Genomic DNA, 19487 nt, shown 5'->3' on the forward strand with positions numbered 1-19487 from the left:
ATCAAACTATCATCAGACTTCTTAACAGAAACCTTACAGGTCAGAAGAGAATGGCATTATATATTTAATGCAATGAAACAGAAGGGCCTTGAACCAAGGACACGGTATCCAGCATGCTTATCATTTAAACATGAAGGAGGGATTAAACAATTCCCAGACAAGCAAAAGTTGAGGGAATTTACCTCCCACAAAACACTTCTACAGGGTATTTTAGAGGGACTGCTCTAGATGGGAGCACTCCTAAAAAGAGCACAGAACAAAACACCCAATATATGAAGAATGGAGAAGGAGGAATAAGAAGGGAGAGAAATAAAGAATCATCAGACTGTGTTTATAATAACTCAATAAGCAAGTGAAGTTAGACAGTAAGGCAGTAAAGAAGCTAACATTGAACCTTTGGTAACCACGAATCTAAAGCCTGCAATGGCAATAAGTACATATCTTTCAATAATCACCCTAAATGTAAATGGACTGAATGCACCAATCAAAAGACACAGAGTAATAGAATGGATAAAAAGCAAGACCCATCCCTATGCTGCTTACAAGAGACTCACCCTAACCCAAAAGACATGCACAGATTAAAAGTCAAGGGATGGAAAAAGATATTTCATGCAAACAACAGGGAGAAAAAAGCAGGTGTTGCAATACTAGTATCAGACAAAATAGACTTCAAAACAAAGAAAGTAATAAGAGATAAAGAAGGACATTACATAATGATAAAGGGCTCAGTCCAACAAGAGGATATAACCATTATAAGCATATATGCACCCAATACAGGAGCACCAATATATGTGAAACAAATACTAACAGAATTAAAGGAGGAAATAGAATGCAATGCATTCATTTTGAGAGACTTCAACACACGACTCACTCAAAAGGACAGATCCACCAGAAAGAAAATAAGTAAGGACACAGAGGCACTGAACAATACACTAGAACAGATGGACCTAATAGACATCTATAGAACTCTACATACAAAAGCAACAGGATACACATTCTTCTCAAGTGCACATGGAACATTCCCCAGAATAGACCACATACTAGCTCACATAAAGAGCCTCAGTAAATTCCAAAATATTGAAATTCTACCAAACAACTTTTCAGACCACAAAGGTTTAAAACTAGAAATAAATTGTACAAAGAAAGCAAAAAGGCTCACAAACACATGGAGGCTTAATAACAGCTCCTAAATAATCAATGGATCAATGACCAAATTAAAATGGAGATCCAGCAATATATGGAAACAAATGACAACAACAACACAAAGCCCCAACTTCTGTGGGACACAGCAAAAGCAGTCTTAAGAGGAAAATATATAGCAATCCAGGCATATTTAAAGAAGGAAGAACAACCCCAAGTGGGGGGGATCTCACTCCCCAACTTCAAGCTCTACTACAAAGCCACAGTAATCAAGACAATTTGGTACTGGCACAAGAACAGAGCCACAGACCAGTGGAACAGAATAGAGACTCCAAACATTAACCCAAACATATATGATCAATTAATTTACGATAAACAAGACATGGACATACAATGGGGGAAATGCCAGTCTCTTCAACAGATGGTTCTGGCAAAAGTGGACAGCTACATGTAAGACAATAAAACTGGATCACTGTCTAACCCCATACACCAAAGTAAACTCCAAATGGATCAGAGACCTGAATGTAAGTCATGAAACCATAAAACTCTTAGAAAAAAAACATAAGCAAAAATCTCATGGACACAAACATGGGTGACTTCTTCATGAACATATCTCCCTGGGCAAGGGATACAAAAGCAAAAATGAACAGCTGGGACTATATCAAGCTGAAAAGCTTCTGTATAGCAAAGGACACCATCAATAGAACAAAAAGGTATCCTACAGTATGGGAGAATGTATTCATAAATGACAGATCCGATAAAGGGCGGACATCCAAAATATATAAAGAGCTCACACACCTCAATAAACAAAACACAAATAACCCAATTAAAAAATGGGCAGAGGAGCTGAATAGACAGTTCTCCAAAGAAGAAATTCAGATGGCCAACAGACACATGAAAAGATGCTCCACATCACTTGTCATCAGAGAAATGCAAATTAAAACAACAATGAGATGTCACCTCACACCAGTAAGGATTGCCACCATCCAAAAGAAAAACAACAACAAATGTTGGCGAGGTGGTGGAGAAAGGGGAACCCTCCTACACTGTTGGTGGGAATGTAAATTAGTTCAGCCATTGTGGAAAGGAGTATGAAGGTTCTTCAAAAAACTAAAAATAGAAACACCATTTGACCCAGGAATTCCACTTGTAGGAATTTACCCTAAGAATTCAGCAGCCCAGTTTGAAAAAGACAGATGCACCCCTATGTTTATCGCAGCACTATTTACAATAGCCAAGAAATGGAAGCAACCTAACTGTCCATCAGTAGATGAATGGATAAAGAAGATGTGGTACATATACAATATTATTCAGCCATAAGCAGAAAACAAATCCTACTATTTGCAACAACATGGATGGAGCTAGAGGGTGTTATGCGCAGTGAAATAAGCCAGGCAGTAAAAGACAAGTATCAAATGACTTCACTCATATGTGGAGTATAAGAGCAAAGAAAAACTGAAGGAACAAAACAGCAGCAGAATCACAGAACCCACAAATGGACTAACAGTTACCAAAGGGAAAGGGACTGGGGAATATGGGTTGGAAGGGAGGGATAAAGGTGGGAAAAAGAAAGGGGGCATTACAATTAGCATGTATAATGTGGAGGGTGTATGGGGCGGGCTCTACAACACAGAGAAGACAAGTAGTGATTTTACAGCATCTTACTACGCTGATGGACGGTGACTGTGAAGGGGTATGTGGGGGGAACTTGGTGAAGGGGGGAGCCTAGTAAATATAATGTTCCTCATGTAATTGTAGATTAATGATACCAAAAAAAAAAGACATATGCACCCCTATGTTTATCATGGTGCTGTTTATAATAGCCAAGATACGGAAGCAACCTAAGTGTCCATAAGTAGCTAAATGGATAAAGAAGAGGTGGAACATATACACAATGGAATATTTTTCAGCCATGGAAGAAAATAAATCCTACCATTTGCAACAACATGGTTGGAGCTAGAGGGTATTATGCTCACTGTAATAAGCCAGGCAGAGAAAGACAAGTAACAAATGATTTTCCTCATCTGTAGAGTATAAAAACAAAGCAAAAACTAAAGGAACAAAACAGCAGCAGACTCACAGACTCTAAGAAGGAACTAGTGGTTACAAGAGCCAAAGGGGTGGGAAGGGTGGGCGGGAAGGGAGGGAAAATGGAATTAAAGGGCATTATAATTAGCACACATAATGTAGGGGGGGTCACGGGAAAGGCAGTATAGCACAGAGAAGACAAGTGGTGACTCTATAGCATCTTACTACACAGATGTACAGTGACTGTAATGGGATATGTGATGGGTGCTTAATAATAGGAGGGAATATAGTTACCACAATGTTGCTCATGTGAAGCCTTTATAAGATTTTTATATCAATGACACCTTAAAAAATAAAAAGAAATATAACAGAGATGGAGTAAAATTTGGAAGTATCCCAAGAGAGACTAGATACTGGTGAGAGTGAAAAATAGGCACATAGAAGCTAGATAGGAGAAAAGCAAGCAAAATGAATAAAAATAAATTGAATTTGAAACAGAAGTAAAATGATTTCTATGAAAGATAGACAAAGGAGATCCAACATAAACTTTCTGAAATCCCTATATAATGAATCAGAACAAATATTTGAAATATGATTGAAGGAAATGTTCACTTTGAAAGGGCATTTCAGGTCTCAGGAAAAATTGATACATAATGGTCAAACAGATATAGCTTAATACAGTTGCTGAAATTTGAAGATAAAGAAAGACTTTTTTGGACAATCAGGCAAAAACAATGAGTCATCTGTGAAGGGCAAAAACAAAACAGTCTGACATCATACTTCTCCCCAACAACATGCAATTCTAGAAGATTGGAGAAATCCCTCTAAAATCCTCAAGAAAAGAAAATGTGACTCAAGAAACTTATGTCATTCAAATTGTTATTCAAATATTAAGGCAACAATATTTTTTAATATTCATGAACTCAGTAGAAATATGGGGAAATATTTATAATTCATATCACAAATGATATGCAATTTCACTTGAAAATCATGATTTGTAATTCTTTTTTAAATCTACAAATTTAAATTTTTTTTTTGATATATACCAAAAGTTTATTTAACTTTTCTTTTTGGCAATATTACCCTTTTAAATTGCTATAGCTTTAAAACCTATCTAGATATCAGGTAAAGCAAGTTCTACATTTTTTTTTTTTGAGAGGGCATCTCTCATATTTATTGATCAAATGGTTGTTAACAATAAAATTCTGTATAGGGGGGTCAATGCTCAATGTACAATCATTAATCCATCTCAAGCCTAATTCTCATCAGTCTCCAATCTTCTGAAGCATAACAAACAAGTTCTTACATGGTGAATGAATTCTTACATAGTGAATAAATTCTTACATGGTGAACAGTACAAGGGCATTCATCACAGAAACTTTTGGTTTTGATCACGCATTATGAACTATAAACAATCAGGTCAAATATGAATATTTGTTTGATTTTTATACTTGATTTATATGTTGATCCCACATTTCTCCCTTTATTATTATTATTATTTTTATTTTTAATAAAATGCTGAAGTAGTAGGTAGATGCAAGATAAAGGTAGAAAACATAGTTTAGTGCTGTAAGAGGGCAAATGTAGATGATCAGGTCTGTGCCTATGGACTAAGTATTAATCCAAGCTAGACTAGGGCAGCAAAACATCCCCGGATGCAGAAGATTTCTCTCAAAACAGGGGGGTTGAGGTTCTGAGCCTCACCTCTGTTGATCCCCAATTTCTCACCTGATGGCCCCCCTGCGACTGTGCCTGTCTTAGGTTGTTCCTCCCTTGAGGAATCTTACCCGTCTCTGGCTAACCAGTCATCTTCCGGGGCCATACAGGGAGATGTAAAGTTGGTAAGTGAGAGAGAAGCCATATTGTTTGCAAAGGTTAGCTTTTTACTTCTTTGCAGATTTATGCCCTGTGGCTTCTATGCCCAGCACTTGTCTCGAGGTATCTTTACCACCTGGAGGAATTATGATACTCGGTAAATTCGATATGAGGCACGAATTCTATTTAAGGGTTGTAATTAGGAAGGAAGAAGAAAAGCTATAGAGGTAGCATATGGAAGAAAACATGGGAGCATTGATTATTTCTTTGACATATCTTCTTGTAGAGTACCTTAAGCATGTATAGGTTTTAAACTACCAACTAATTTGCGCTCACATATTAACATAATAGGAATACGGTGAATAAACAAAGCAAATCTATAATTACCATCCATCTCCAGTGGAGCCAAGAAAACCATTTAGGCACCCTAGGCATTTGTGAAAATACAAATTTTAATTTTTTATAAAACTATAATCACAACTATATGCTAACAATTTTGAAAATGTAGACAACATGGAAGAGTTTCTTGAAAACATATATATATATGTATGTATGTATGCTTTCTGATATGAATGAAGAAGAAACTAAAGCTTGAATAGTTCTACAAATATTAAATATATTGAAGCAGTTGCTAAAAACCTTCCCACAAAGTTGAGATTAAATATGAGTGGTTTTAAGGATACACTTTTCTCGAGGTCAGGAGAAATGTCGGGGCTAATACATGAAAGTAGGTTACCAGAGAACATGTGAAATAGAAAAACAACCATAGTAAGAACTGCAAAAAAAAATTAAAGTAAAATAAGTAATAGTTTACTTTTAAAAAAATAGTAATGCCTTGAAATGTATAGCTACAAAAGCTCTTGCTGTTCTGAAAGGCCCATCTGGCAACTTGCACAGACTCAGTTGCTTATATGCTAATGTGCCAGGGCTTTTCTATGATACAGAGGCTGCTCCTATCAGACCAGTCAAACCACTACTTCTACTTCTGCTGGGAAATAAGAACACCTTTACAGGTGGCACTTATGGACATGAATGAATTGTGTTACAGAAATAAGGAAATAGCATGGAAAGGAGACATTTGTAAAGCTTTGGGGATGTGAAAGCACAATAACCAAAGATTTCTAAGTATTTTTGGTTTATGAGAAAGGGAAAGATTCCCTGCTTTCCTCATTTATATAACATATGTTCAAAGCTCATACCTATCTTTATTTTCAACAGGGCTCAGTCGTTTTTTAAGCATCATTTTTAGGATACATGATGAAGTTTAATAGCTGAACTAGCTGCACAAAAGAAGCTCAAGCATTTTTCTACTGTAAATATCTCCTCTTTCAGTAACAGCATTGCACAAAATAACCTCACTCACTGAGCTACCTGAACAAACTTTAAAAGGAACTTCAACCACTCACCTGGATCTAGGCCAAAGGCTGAATTGTCCAAATCAAATATCCACCAACTGTATGCTTTCTCTCATGGATAGTAACTTCAGATTCATTTTAGCCTAAAGTAAAGAAAATTTAATATAAGTAAATAAAAAAATATAGATAAACCAGTAACACTGTAGATAAATGGGCAAAGAATATAAACAGTTTATATAAGGAAATATAAATGGCTCTAAAACATATGAGAAGGTGCTCAATCTCATTCATAATGAGAAAGGCAAATTAAAATAAAACTGTAATACAGTTAACTCATCAAATTGGAAAAGACCACAAAGCTTGGTAATGCTCTGCATTAGTGAGAGTGCCTTAGAGAAGCATTTACATATATTGCTGATAGGAACTTAAATTAGTATAACCTCTGTGTAGGATAATTAGCAATATTTATCAAAAGCACAAACACACACACTCTTAGCCAGCAATTCTACTTTTAGGAATTTGTCCTATAGATTACTTACATATGTACAAAATGACATATGTACAATACAATCATCACAATAATATTTGTAATAGCAAAAGACTGGAAACAAATGTCCTTCCACGTGGAACTGGTCAAATAAATTATGATGCATCCATTCAATGGAATACTATGCTGCTGAAGAAAGATGGGTAAACTTATTATTGACAGGGATTTAGTTCCAAGATATAGTTTAGTGAAAAAAACAAACTTCAGAGTATATAGAATGTTATCATTTGTGTAAAACTGTATGTACGCATTGAAGGATGTATAAAATATTGGTAATATGAGTTGCCTTTGAGGAGGGGGAACTAGGTGACTGCATAAGAGTGGAAGGAAGGAAGGGAGGAAGGGAAGGAAGGAAATGGGTGGTTCTGTTGTTTACATCTATTATCTTGTCTGGGGAATTTGTGAATTCTCTTAGCCAGGAGTGGTTAAGGGGAGTGTTCTGGGCCATCTCTTCTCTTACCAACTCAGTTTTGGTTATTTAACACCTTTTTCTAGAGTCTTAACTCTTAATATTCCCATGATAGCCCGACTCAGAAGAGTGTTTCCTTGTAGGAAAGCTTTTAAGATTTCAGATAATTCTCATGCTTATTCACATACAAACACTCAAAAATTCATACTTTAAATTTGCAAGTATTTATAAAGCCCCAACTATATCTGTTTTTTAATTGTATTGAATTTAAGGATGTTACTTTCTTTTTAGAGTCTGCCAAATTAGGAATACATCCCTTGTCTGGGATAAGCCATATTTTAATTCTTTTATAACAATGAGGCAGAAATCCAAGACTCTGAAAAACAGAAACTGTTCAAAAGTGATTAATATGCTCCTTTATTTTCTATCAAATCCAATGTCCAAACAATAATTATAGTTAGCTATATCCTTTCCAGCTGTTTGCTTAAAGGTGCAAAACTTCAATTCTCCAAGCCTGGATTTATGTGGCTAGCTCATGACTCAACGTGGACTACAGGTGGGGTATCAGACACCAACAGGTCATCCGTGCAGGATATTTCTAGGTTATTGCTCTAGCATATTGGAGAGATAACCTACCCCCTACCCTTAAAAAATATATAATCTTTCATGAGGTAGAGATTGCAGCTTTCTAATGAAATTTACCTAAAATCTCCTGTTACTCAGTTAAGCCTGCACCAATGGTAAGGTCCCATTAGACCTGTCCAAGCTAAAGTCTATTTGATATTAAAACAAAAGGAAAGGTATCTGCCTAAGTAGATTAGAAAGACAAAACCAAGTAAGCCAGATTTCTAAACAAGGGGACTTTAAGCATGGAATTTGCATATATTATTTATTCTCCCTCCATGCAAACATGCAGATATTGCTCAGTGGACTCTGGCCTCCTGTGCTTAAAAGCAATGGTTGTATTAGTATTCCCCTGTCCATGGCTGCTGCCAGAGGAATTTCAGGCTCCAAGGGGATTCTCACAGTAACTCCCTCTCAACACTTTCCAGTATCCTTTCTCTAAAATGTCACTTGGAACTTTGTAAGTGGATGGTTTCTTTTTCTCTGTGTGGCAAATTTTTGCTCTATACAGCTCATGTCTGCTTCTCTGTTGTCACTTCTCCCTCTCATCTTAGCTTCTGGCTAAAAAACTAACTTACAGGTCAAATTTAATTGATTAAGGATGAAACACTCTAAGGAAGTAATGAAATCTATGTTGTACCCCCACGAAACACTATTAAGCACCCTCTATTCCATTTGACCGTAGCCATGTAGGGCTTTGTGATAAAACTGTTTTAAGTATGCTCATGTTCTACAATGTGGTCATCTGTTCTTTGAGTTCTATTGTTTTACACCTTGATTTAGTGCTTCTGTCTCTCCATGTCCATGTTTGCATTTTGTTTATGAAAAAAAAATGCAACATTATTGTCCATTATTGGCCTTAACGTTGTACTCGGTGGGGATAAGATAGACTGGACAGTTTTCCTCTTACCCCTAGATGAACACTTGGGACTGCCTCATTACCTTTCTGGTGACTCCAAGGCTCTAGAAAGTACCTTCCTTGTGTCATTTGTTTGTTTGTTTTCCCAGATCATTTATTTTTAAATTTTTAATCGAGTTAATCACACTTCTCAGTTCATTGCACACTGAATTGGCCCACACTGGGCCTTTTCTTCTTTGTCTCTATGCATTCCCTTCTGTCCTCATTCCTCCCTTATCTCCCCACCATAGGAAACCACTCTGATGTGTTTGGTATGTCTTTTTAAAAATTGAAATATAGTTTAATTTAAATTGGAATTGAAATATACAATATATATTGGTTTAAGATGTATAACATAGTGTTTCAACAATTTTATAAACTATTAAGTGTTCACCATGGTAAGTGCAGTTACCATCTGTCGACATACAAAGAATTTACAATATTATTGGCTATATTCTTTATGCTGTACTTCCATCTCTGTGACTAATTTATTTTATAATTTGCAGTTTGTCTTCATTCCCTTCACCTGTTTCACCCTCCTTTCAACCACCCTCCCTCATGGCAACCACTAATCCATTCTCTGTTGATGAGTCTATTTCTGTTTTGTTTATGATATATCTGGTAAGTGGCTAATACCAAAATATATAAGAAACTCATATAACTCAACAGCAAAAAAATCAAATAATCTGATAAAAATATGGGCAGACGAACTGAACATTTTTTCCAAAGAAGACATAATGATATGGCCAAGAGACTCACCAAAATATACTACTTTTAACATCACTAATCAGGGACATGCAAATCAAAACCACAATGAGATATCACCTCACCAGTGAGAATGGCTAATATAAAGGGAAAAAAAAGAAATAACAAGTGTTGGCAAGGATGTGGAGAAAAGTGAACGATCATGTACAATTGGTGGGAATGTAAATTGGTGTAGCAGAAAGCAGTAGGGAGGTTTCTCAAAACGTAAAAATAAAAATACCATCCGACCCAGTAATTCCACTTCTGTTTATTTACCTGAAGAAAACAAAATCACTAATTAGAAGAGATATGTGCAACCCTATGTCTACTGCAGCATTATTTGCAATAGCCAATATGGTAGAAGCCCTAAGTGTCCATCGATAGATGAATGGATAAAGATGTGTTACACATACACAATGGAATACTACTCAACTTATAAAAAGGAATAGATTCTTGCCATTTGTGACTACATGAATGGAGGACCTAGAGGGTATTATGCTAAGTAAAATAAGTCAGACAAAGACAAATACCATATCATTTCACTTATATGTGGAATCTAAAAAATCAGAAGACCTGTGTCATCTTAAAAAATGTAAATGTGGTCTCAGTTTAGAAATTGGAATATCCATGTTCAGAAATCATCATAAATCTTCTTTTAATGTCTATATCTGCCTTCTTTTTAAGCTGGAAAAAGAAGTATTTTAATTGCCTTTTTGATAATTGTAGATATTCTTCTTTGATAGTATGCCAAAACTCCACAATAATTTCTTAATTGTTACAAAATGGAATTTGAAACCATATAAATGAACATTCATACTGTTACACTAGCATCCATTCATTTATCTTGAACTTTGAGTGGATCTTTAACCTAAGTATGATTTTAAACATCATGCAATGATCATTTGGAGAATGTTAGTTCACCAAGCTACATAGATTTTTTTCAAATGTTGACATATTTCATTATATAATATCAAAAATGAGATCAATTACAATCATCACATATCTTATTAGAAAAATCTTTAATTGAGAAGCTGTTAAGTTCATGATGATGGATACAAGTTCCCAAACTTCTACTTTTTTGGTTGAAAATTCAAATTTTATGATTGGCAACAAATACTTTCAGTTGTTTTCCCTGAAATGATAGGCTCACTTCATTCACTTTTGAGAAAATGCCCACTGAAAATGCAAGGCTGACTAATCCTAGTTTATCAGTCGTTCTTTCAACTAAAAATAGCGTTCCATGAAAAAAGCTGCTAACCTGGCTCAACTCAAATCATTGCATAAGACCTTTTCCTCAAAACACGATGTCAAGGTCTTCATCTCCAGTATGAAATCTTTATTTCTTTTGTCTTTTTGCTTCTTGCCTTTTCTCTCTGTTAATGTACAGGAAGACAGTGCTCCTTAACCCTGGTAATTATTTCTGAATCTACTGCTAAGGCCATAACTATACAACAAAAGTCCCTAGATTTTCTTGCTAAGGTGGTTTTTAGGTAATAGAATTGCTTTACATTGCTGATTTCTGAACAAAGAGAAGTCTGTGCCGTAACAAATACCTCCTGATATACTTGATCAACACCTCTAGTATTGTAGAAAATACAAGAAATTAACAAACAAGCACTTCGCTAAAACAGACTGGTGCCCATTTGGGTACATTCTTTGCAACTAGTTTGGTTCATGGGGTTCCTGGCTAAGGAGTATACTTCAGTATCTTGGTATTATCCTCCTAATAGTTATGATTGCAGTCTCCCTGGTACATTGTTCTCTCAAATCTCTTAAAAGCATGTTCACAACCATTAACAGTATATCACATCATCTCACTGTGTGGAGAAACAGAAACAAGAAGAATGACAAGGTGAACAGCAGAATGATTGTTCCACAAATCTGACATTATAACTTCTGAGTTTCACAGCAAGACAAGAGCATAACTTTGATGGTGACTGAGAGTGGTGCTGATGCCAAATTTTGGTCAGTCTTTCATTTATGTCATGTATGATAAAAGGAGAAATTGTTAAACTAATTAAACAAGGAGAGTATTAGACTGATGTGGCTCCAATGCTGTGGCAGCCTACATAAGAAAACCAAAGTCTAAGCCTGTAAATGCTTCACGGTTACAAATCAAAACACTAAAGACAACTAATCACAAGTAATCAACTAGGTTACTCTATAGCTAATCAATAATTTCCTTACTTAGCTTCTGACTTTTCTCTATTTAAACCACAGAACTGACCGTCTCTCCTTGAGCTCCTGACAGTGGAACACTCCTCATCACTCTGGTTCGCTCCTGTCTGGTTCCAACTGATTTTTGTGCAAATAAACTTTTAAATTTTTTAAATTAATACATAGAGTGCCCCAAGGGGAAATTGAGCCCTCTCCTCAGGGAACAAGCCGAGGGGAATGAAGCAACTATGTTAATCTATATTCAAAAATAATCATAATACTTAACCTCATTTATGTCCTTACCTGCTTTTCCTACAAGGACCAATGTGCTGTATTAGCTTCCTGTTGCTACTATAACAAATAACCACAATTTAGTGGATTAAAACAACAAAAATTTACTATTTTACTGTTCTGTAGGTCAGAAGTCTGGCATTAGTCTCAATGGGATAAAATCAAGATGCTGGCAGAGCTGTGTCTCTCGAGGTCCTGGTGAAGAATCTGCTTCTTTGCCTTTTTCCAGCTTCTAGAGGATTTTTGCACCTCCATTCCTTGGGTAATGGCCCCTTTCCCCCATCTTCAAAACCAGTAATATCACATTTCTCAGACCATTTTTACATCATCATGTCTCTTTCTGACCAGAGCTGGGAAAGGTTCTCCAATTTTAAGGACTTGTGATTAGACTGGGCCAACCTTGATAATCCAGGATTGGTTCCCACCTTGAGGTCTGTAGCCAAATTACATCTGAGAAGTCCCTGTACCACTCATTCAAGCTAGGATTATCTCTCACATGTATCTCACCTGAACTACTGCAATAGCCTTCTCTCTGGTCTCCACTGTTCTGCTCTTGCCCACTACAGATAATTATCCTCAAAAAATGCCCACTACAGATAATTACAGCAAAACAAAACATTGTGTTTTGCATATTTTAAGTTTGATATACCTGTTAGACAATCAGGAGGATTTCAGATAGTTGTCTAGTATATAGGTGAATCTTCAATTCTGGAGCTGAGGGAGAGGTTTTGATTGGGGATATAAATTTGAGATACACCACCGTATAGATAGCATTTAAAACCACAGAGCTGAAAGAGATAGCCAAAGGAGTGTAGCTAAAGAAGAGGCTGAGAACTGAGTCCTCTGGCATTTCAACAAGGATTGAATCAGCAAATATTACTAGTCTATCAGTGAAAACAGGAGAAAACTAGGTACTTGTGGCTCTCTGGAAGTAAAGTGAAGAAAGTATTTTAGGAAGAATAAAGTTTAATCAGCTGGGTCATATGCTGCTGTAGTGTTAAACAATATAAAGACTGAATATGACAATAGATTTGGCAAGATGGAAGTTGTGATCTCAACAAAAGCATTTTAAAGAGAGGAGTAGATGTCAAATCCTGGTTGCAGTGTGTGGCAGCTATGGAAATGTGTCACTTAGATCTGCTACAAGGAGCACAGCTGAATGACAGCACCAGCTACAGTCCCCCTGCAGATTCACTGCTGAATATGTACTGAGATCAAACTTTCTCCAGGCTGCACCCAGCCACTGACTGAACCTGGTGAGATATTAAAGCAGGGCTCCTCTAAACCAGGCAACTCTGGTTTAAAGACTCTACTGGCCTCACAAAAACCTCCTTAGATTTGTGCTGCAGTCCAAGAATCTTCTTCCCTATTCCTTCCTTCCCCTTCTCCTTTCTCAGGCAGGAGACCTGCAGAATGGTCTGATGGCTCTTCCCAACTACTTCTGCTCCCTCCCTTTATTCTTCGCAGACATTTCCCTCAGTACATCTCTTACCCATCTAATCCCATGTGGGTATCCACTGCTTGGAGTACTCAAACTAACACAGAGTATGTTAAATAAAGAGCAGGAGGAGAAAACATTATAAAGAGAAGTAGAAAACTTACACCTGGGAGGGGGGGTTCTAGGTTTTTTGTTGTGATGTTGGGTAGATATGAACTATCATAGCTTGTTTGTATGTTGATCAGAAGTATACAATATGAAAGGAGAAATTAATGATGTAGGAGACACAGAGGATAATTCTAGGAACAAAGTGCTTGAGTGGACAAAGGGGTATGGGATACAATGCACAAAGGGAGAGGTCAACCAGCATCAGCAACTTTCTGTGCTTCCCCCATTGTCCATCTAGCTCTTCAAAGTCAGAAAGGCATTAACATACATTATCCTTAACATACATCATCTCATTTAATCCTCACAACTTTACATGGATTGGCAGGCATTGGCATCATATGCATAAAAGGCTAGAAAACTAAAATTCAAAGAGCTTAACTGAATTTCCAGAATTTCCATGATTAGGAGGGAGTAGAGCTAAGAGTTAAACATGTCTTGATTCCAAGCCTTGTATTCATTTTATTTCTACATCTTGCTGCCTCTAAGAAAGTAGCAGAGGTTGGACAGAGGGTATAAAGAACAGAGTGGGCAGGGGATGATCACATCAGGGTTGAATGTCAGTGTAAGGGAAAACTAGAGCTCATATTCAGGAGCCCAGGGCTATTCAATAGATAGAATCATAGGCAAAAATTAAGTAGAATGCCAGGAAGTCCATCTGATGATATATCATTCTGAAGACACTAGTCAGCCAATACAAAATCCAAGTGTATGACAAGAAGACAGATGTTGGGATACTTCAAACCTGAACAAGAAGACTCAAACCTGAGAGAAGATGAGAATAGTCTGGAGAATTTCTGAGCCCCAAGAGCAGTGCTATAGGCATTTCTACACTTAGGCTATAAAGGCAGACCTTGAAGATAATGTGGGTTCAGTTTCAGACCACCACAATACAGCAACTATTACAATAATCCAAATCAAATTACTTTTTTGGTTTCCCAGTACATATAAAAGTTACATTTAAACTGTAGTACCTCAAGTGTGGAATAGTATATGTCAAAAAAGCAACATATATACCTTAATTTTAAAATACTTTATTGCTCTAAAATGCTAACCATCATCTCAGCTTTCAGTGAGTCATAATCCTTTTGCTGGTGAAGGGTCTTGCCTCCATGATGATGGCTACTGGCTGATCAGGGTTGGTTGCTGAAGGTTGGGTGGCTGTGGCAAGTTCTTAAAATAAGACAATAATGAAATTTTACCCCATTGATTGACTCTTCCTCTCAGAAACGATTTTTCTGCAGCATGCAATGCTATTTGGTAGCATTTTACCCACAGTAGAACTTCTATCAAAATTGAGGTCAAGATTCTAAATCCTCTGTTGTCATTTCAATAATCTGCATAGCATCTTCACCAGAGGATTGAAAATAATCAATATAACTGGATGATGGGATTTCAGAGAGTCATAAGAGGTTGGAGATGCAACTAGAACTGAGCCAAGGGAAGATCTAAAACATTACTTATGCAATTTTTTCATGGGAAAATATATTCAAAGTTTCAGATGGATGATCAGGAACATTTGCCTGGTTATAGCCACAAGAGTAGGAAAGGAAAGTTCTTTATTCCTGTCACATTTGGGCCATCAGTTGATCAGAAACCTCCCAAACCCTAGAAATATAAGGGTCAGGGTTCCAGCAGGAATACTGATTGTTTTGCATAGGTTGCATAAAACCCATGCCTTGTAAATGATAAAGGTCACCACCACCGAAAATGTTTGTTTTTTGCTTTTGTCCCTGTATTCTTCTTTTTGCCTTGAATTTACAACAGTGTGTGGCCCAGTAACTCCATTTCTTCTTAATGAGTTTTCAGCAAGTTTCCACACTCCTGACTGAAAGCCAAGCAAAGTCATTTCTAGGCTCCAAGGTTTCTCAGACTTAATTTTTTTTAATTTCGTAATGTAATATATATTTTTAAAATTTTGTTTTTATATTTTTCAAGTTCCCATCATTCCATCACATTTTTGGGACTCTTCTCCTTTGCATCCTGGGAGCATTCAAAGTTGCTCTTTTAGCATGCTCTCCTTCTCCCTCATGGCTCCTTCCTCTTCTGGGCACTCTTATACCCTCTTTCATATGAAAGGCCAGGAAAGTGTTTAGTTGCCTGTAGAGTTAAGTGCTTTCTAATATTTGACTAAATGCCTCCTACTACCAGGTTAAACCTATATGTCATATTGTTGATATAAAAAATGTTTTGATTTTTTTTTCTCATCACAAAAGTAATGCCTATTCAGTACAGCACAGAGAAGACAATTAATGACTATAACATCTTACTACATTGATAGACAGTGACCGCAATGGAAGGGGTGAGCACTTGATAATATGGGTGAATGTTGAAACCACTGTGTTGTCCATGTGAAACCATCATGAGATTGTATATCAATGATACTTTAATTTTAAAAAAGTAATGCCTATTTATTGTTTTTTAAAAACTTGAAAAATACAGACCACCCAAAAAAGAAATGGTACTCATCCATAATGCCACCATCCAAAAATACTATTAATACTTTGGTGTATATTCTTTCCTTTCAGTCTTTCTGTTATACATACAGACTGTGTACATTTTTTTATGATATACTTGTGTACATACCACTTTGTAACCTGTTTTTAGTTAAAAATGCACCACAGTAGCTTTCTTTTCCAGTCGCTTTTTACAATTTAATTTTAATCTTATTTAAATCATATATATATGTTTTTTATATGTATGTAATATATAGTTTTCAAATAAAATAGTATACAAGACATAATGAAAAGCTTCAACAGCCCCCATTCCACTCTCCTCATCCTCAATTTTCATCCCCTAGGGTCAGACACTTGCAATTGTCTTCATTGTTTCTCCTGGAATAGATCTATGTACTTTTAGATAATATACTTTTAGGATTATTTCTGAGTTTTAAGGTTTAGACATTGAAAATGTGTCCTACAACAGAAGACAAGGACTTAAAACTCATGAACTCTTTGCTCAATGCACATATATTTCCCCTGTTTTGGGAGTTATACAACAATTTTCACTTTATCATTTAGTGTTTACATTAAAATGAAACCAACAATGTGAATATTAATGCCACTGAAATGTACACTTAAAAATAGCAAATTTTGTTATGTGTATTTTACCACAAGTTTTTTTTTAAAACACAAGGTACAGAAAATAAGTATTAGCATTGTTCACACTTAGTCATTTAGTGCATTATACTATATTTCTTTTCTAGTCCAACTTTTATTTTTCCAAGAGTCAGTAATTGCATGTGTTTTTTCCCCGTTTGCTCTGTATTTTATAGAACTGATCCTAACATTTCCATAGAACTGTAAGACCTAAATCAGTACAGCCAAATAAATCAGTTCCTTTTTTTTTTAGAACATCCCTTTTGGAGTTCTCCATAATCCTGCTCTAATTTGAACAAGAAGCTTTAGATTGTTTGCCTCTTGAAAAGTCTTTTCACCTCTTTTCTATTTTGGATCTCTTGTTTCCTGAACCCCAATACTTTTTTTTCTTGCTTTACTTCCTCATTGATCAAGTTCATACTTGATGACTAACTTCCTGAAGAACACTATGGAAGACAGACTTTTTTTTGTACTCATGAATGACTGAAAATATCTTTATTGTAAATTACTGTAATTTGATTGGTAGCGTGGCTGGTATAGATTTCTACACTGCAAATAATTTTCCCTTTGAACTTTGAAGGCCTTGCTCCACTGTTTTTTAGCTTCAAGAATTGCTGTTGGTATATCATTCTGATTCTTAAAACTTTGTATGTTATCTGGTTAGCTTGTGTGTTTTTTCTGTTTTGTTTTGTTTCTCTTTAAGATTCTCTCTTTATTCCTGGGGACTTGAAATCCCACAGTTATATGCCTTGGCAGGGGTCCTTTATCATTCAGTGGCCTGGTAACTTATGTTCTTTCAGTTTGAAAATATATCCTTTGGTTCTGGGGAAATTTTGTCTTTCTGTGATCATTTCTGTCTCCATTTCACTTTTGCTTTGGTTTCTCTTTCTGGAACTTCTATTGTTCACATATTGACTCTTTTGTATTGATAATCTTATCTCCTTGTCCTTTTTTTCCCTCTTTTCCATCCCTTGTCTTTTTGTATTACTTAGAGATTTCCTCTACTTTATCTTCCAGTTCTTCTATTGAATTTTTCCATGACCATAAAGTTTCTCTTTTTTTCTTTTCCTTTATAAAAAGAAAACTCATGTGTGTCATGTAAGCTGAAGCTATTCATGATTCTTTAAAATATTTTTTTCTTCTCTAGGCATTGTTTCCTCTTTTTTCTAGTTCCTGTATGTCTGTTTGTTTGTTTTGGTCTCTCTGTTGGAAGCATACCTCAAATGTCTGGTAATCTTGTTTGTACACACTTAAGGATTCACTAAAAAACTGATTTATTTAGAAACTCTATGTGGTGAGCTACATGAAGCTTTCCAACTGATGAGTTCTCTGCTGTAGAAGGAATAGGACACCCAAATCTGAGGGCAAGATCTCTTAGACTGATCAATTTGCTAAAGGAGAATCCTTCATTCTCTTATTTAGGGGATATAGGCCTCACTGCCAGTCTACTATGTAGCTATATATGTATTTTTTTTTCCACAAATGAGATTTCACTATCCATAACATTTTCTAAAATTTGTTTTTCATCTAACAATGTATCTAAGACATCTTCCCATATCTGTGTTCATAAGAATAGAAATATAAAAGATGCCTACAATTTCACATTATATATGAGCCATAATTTATATAAATAGCTTCTAATTGATGTGCACTTGGCATTTCTTTTCATAAAACAACATCATGATTGTACATATTTCTGTACTTGTACAAGCATGTCTATAGAGCAAATTTCTGGAAATGGAATGGTTGGGTCAAAAAGCATGCATAATTTTAATTTTTATCAGTATTACTATATTGTTCTCCAAGAAGTTTTTACCAATTCATATTACCACCAGTGGTGTGTAAGAGTGCCTGCTTACACACAAAAAGATGCTCCACATCGCTAATCATCAGGAAAATGCAAATTAAAACCACAATAAGATATCACCTTACACCAGTTAGGATGGCCAACACCCAAAGGACAAGAAACAAATGCTGGATGCGGAGAAAGGGAACCCTCCTACACTGTTGGTGGGAATGTAAATTGGTTCAACCATTATGGAAAGCAATATGGAGGTTCCTCAAAAACTAAAAATAGAAATACCATTTGACCCAGTAATTCCATTCCTAGGGATTTACATGAATAAAACAAGATTCCTGATTCAAAAAGACAGATGCACCCCTATGTTTATCAATGCACTATTTACAATAGCCAAGAAATGGAAGCAACCTAAGTGTCTATCAGTAGATGGATGGATAAAGAAGAAGTGGTACATACACCCAGTGGAATATTATTCAGCCATAAAAAGAAAATAAATCCTACCATTTGCAACATGGATGGATCTAGAGGGTATTAAGCTCAGTGAAATAAGCCAGGTGTAGAAAGACAAATACCAATGATCTAACTTATTTGTGGAGTATAAAAACAAAACAAAACTGAAGGAACAAAATAGCAGCAGAGTCACAGACCCCAAGAAAGGACTAGTTGTTACCAAAGGGGAGGGTGGATGGGGAGGGAGAAGGGGATTAGAGGGCACTATTATTTGCAATCACAGTATAGGTAGGTCACAGGGAAGGCAGTACAGCATGGAGAAGACAAGAAACACTGATAGTGACACTGATAGTGACAGCAATAGAGGGTGTGAGGACTTGACAATATGGGTAAATGTTGAAACCACAGTGTTGTTTACATGAAACTATCATAAGATTGTATATCAATGGTACTTTAATAAAAATATACACACACACATATAAATAAAATTTAAAAAGGAGTGCCTGCTTAATTACATTCTTGAAAAT

At 36.0% G+C, this 19487-nt stretch overlaps 1 protein-coding gene and 1 long non-coding RNA gene across 6 annotated transcripts in view; one reads left to right on the forward strand and one right to left on the reverse strand.

The window, feature by feature from the left end:
• Nucleotides 1-19487, reverse strand: part of ZNF280D (zinc finger protein 280D) — a 296039-nt gene that overhangs the window by 163342 nt on the left and 113210 nt on the right. For both annotated transcript variants that reach the window (XM_037020971.2, XM_037020969.2), the window contains exon 3: nt 6390-6481. The gene's annotated coding sequence lies outside the window, so the exon portion shown is untranslated. The remainder of the gene's footprint in view (nt 1-6389; nt 6482-19487) is intronic.
• Nucleotides 1-19487, forward strand: part of LOC108407909 (uncharacterized) — a 120333-nt gene that overhangs the window by 38599 nt on the left and 62247 nt on the right. The window lies entirely within an intron of this gene.

Source organism: Manis javanica, chromosome 8 (genome assembly GCF_040802235.1).
Source record: "Manis javanica isolate MJ-LG chromosome 8, MJ_LKY, whole genome shotgun sequence".
Taxonomy (NCBI): domain Eukaryota; kingdom Metazoa; phylum Chordata; class Mammalia; order Pholidota; family Manidae; genus Manis; species Manis javanica.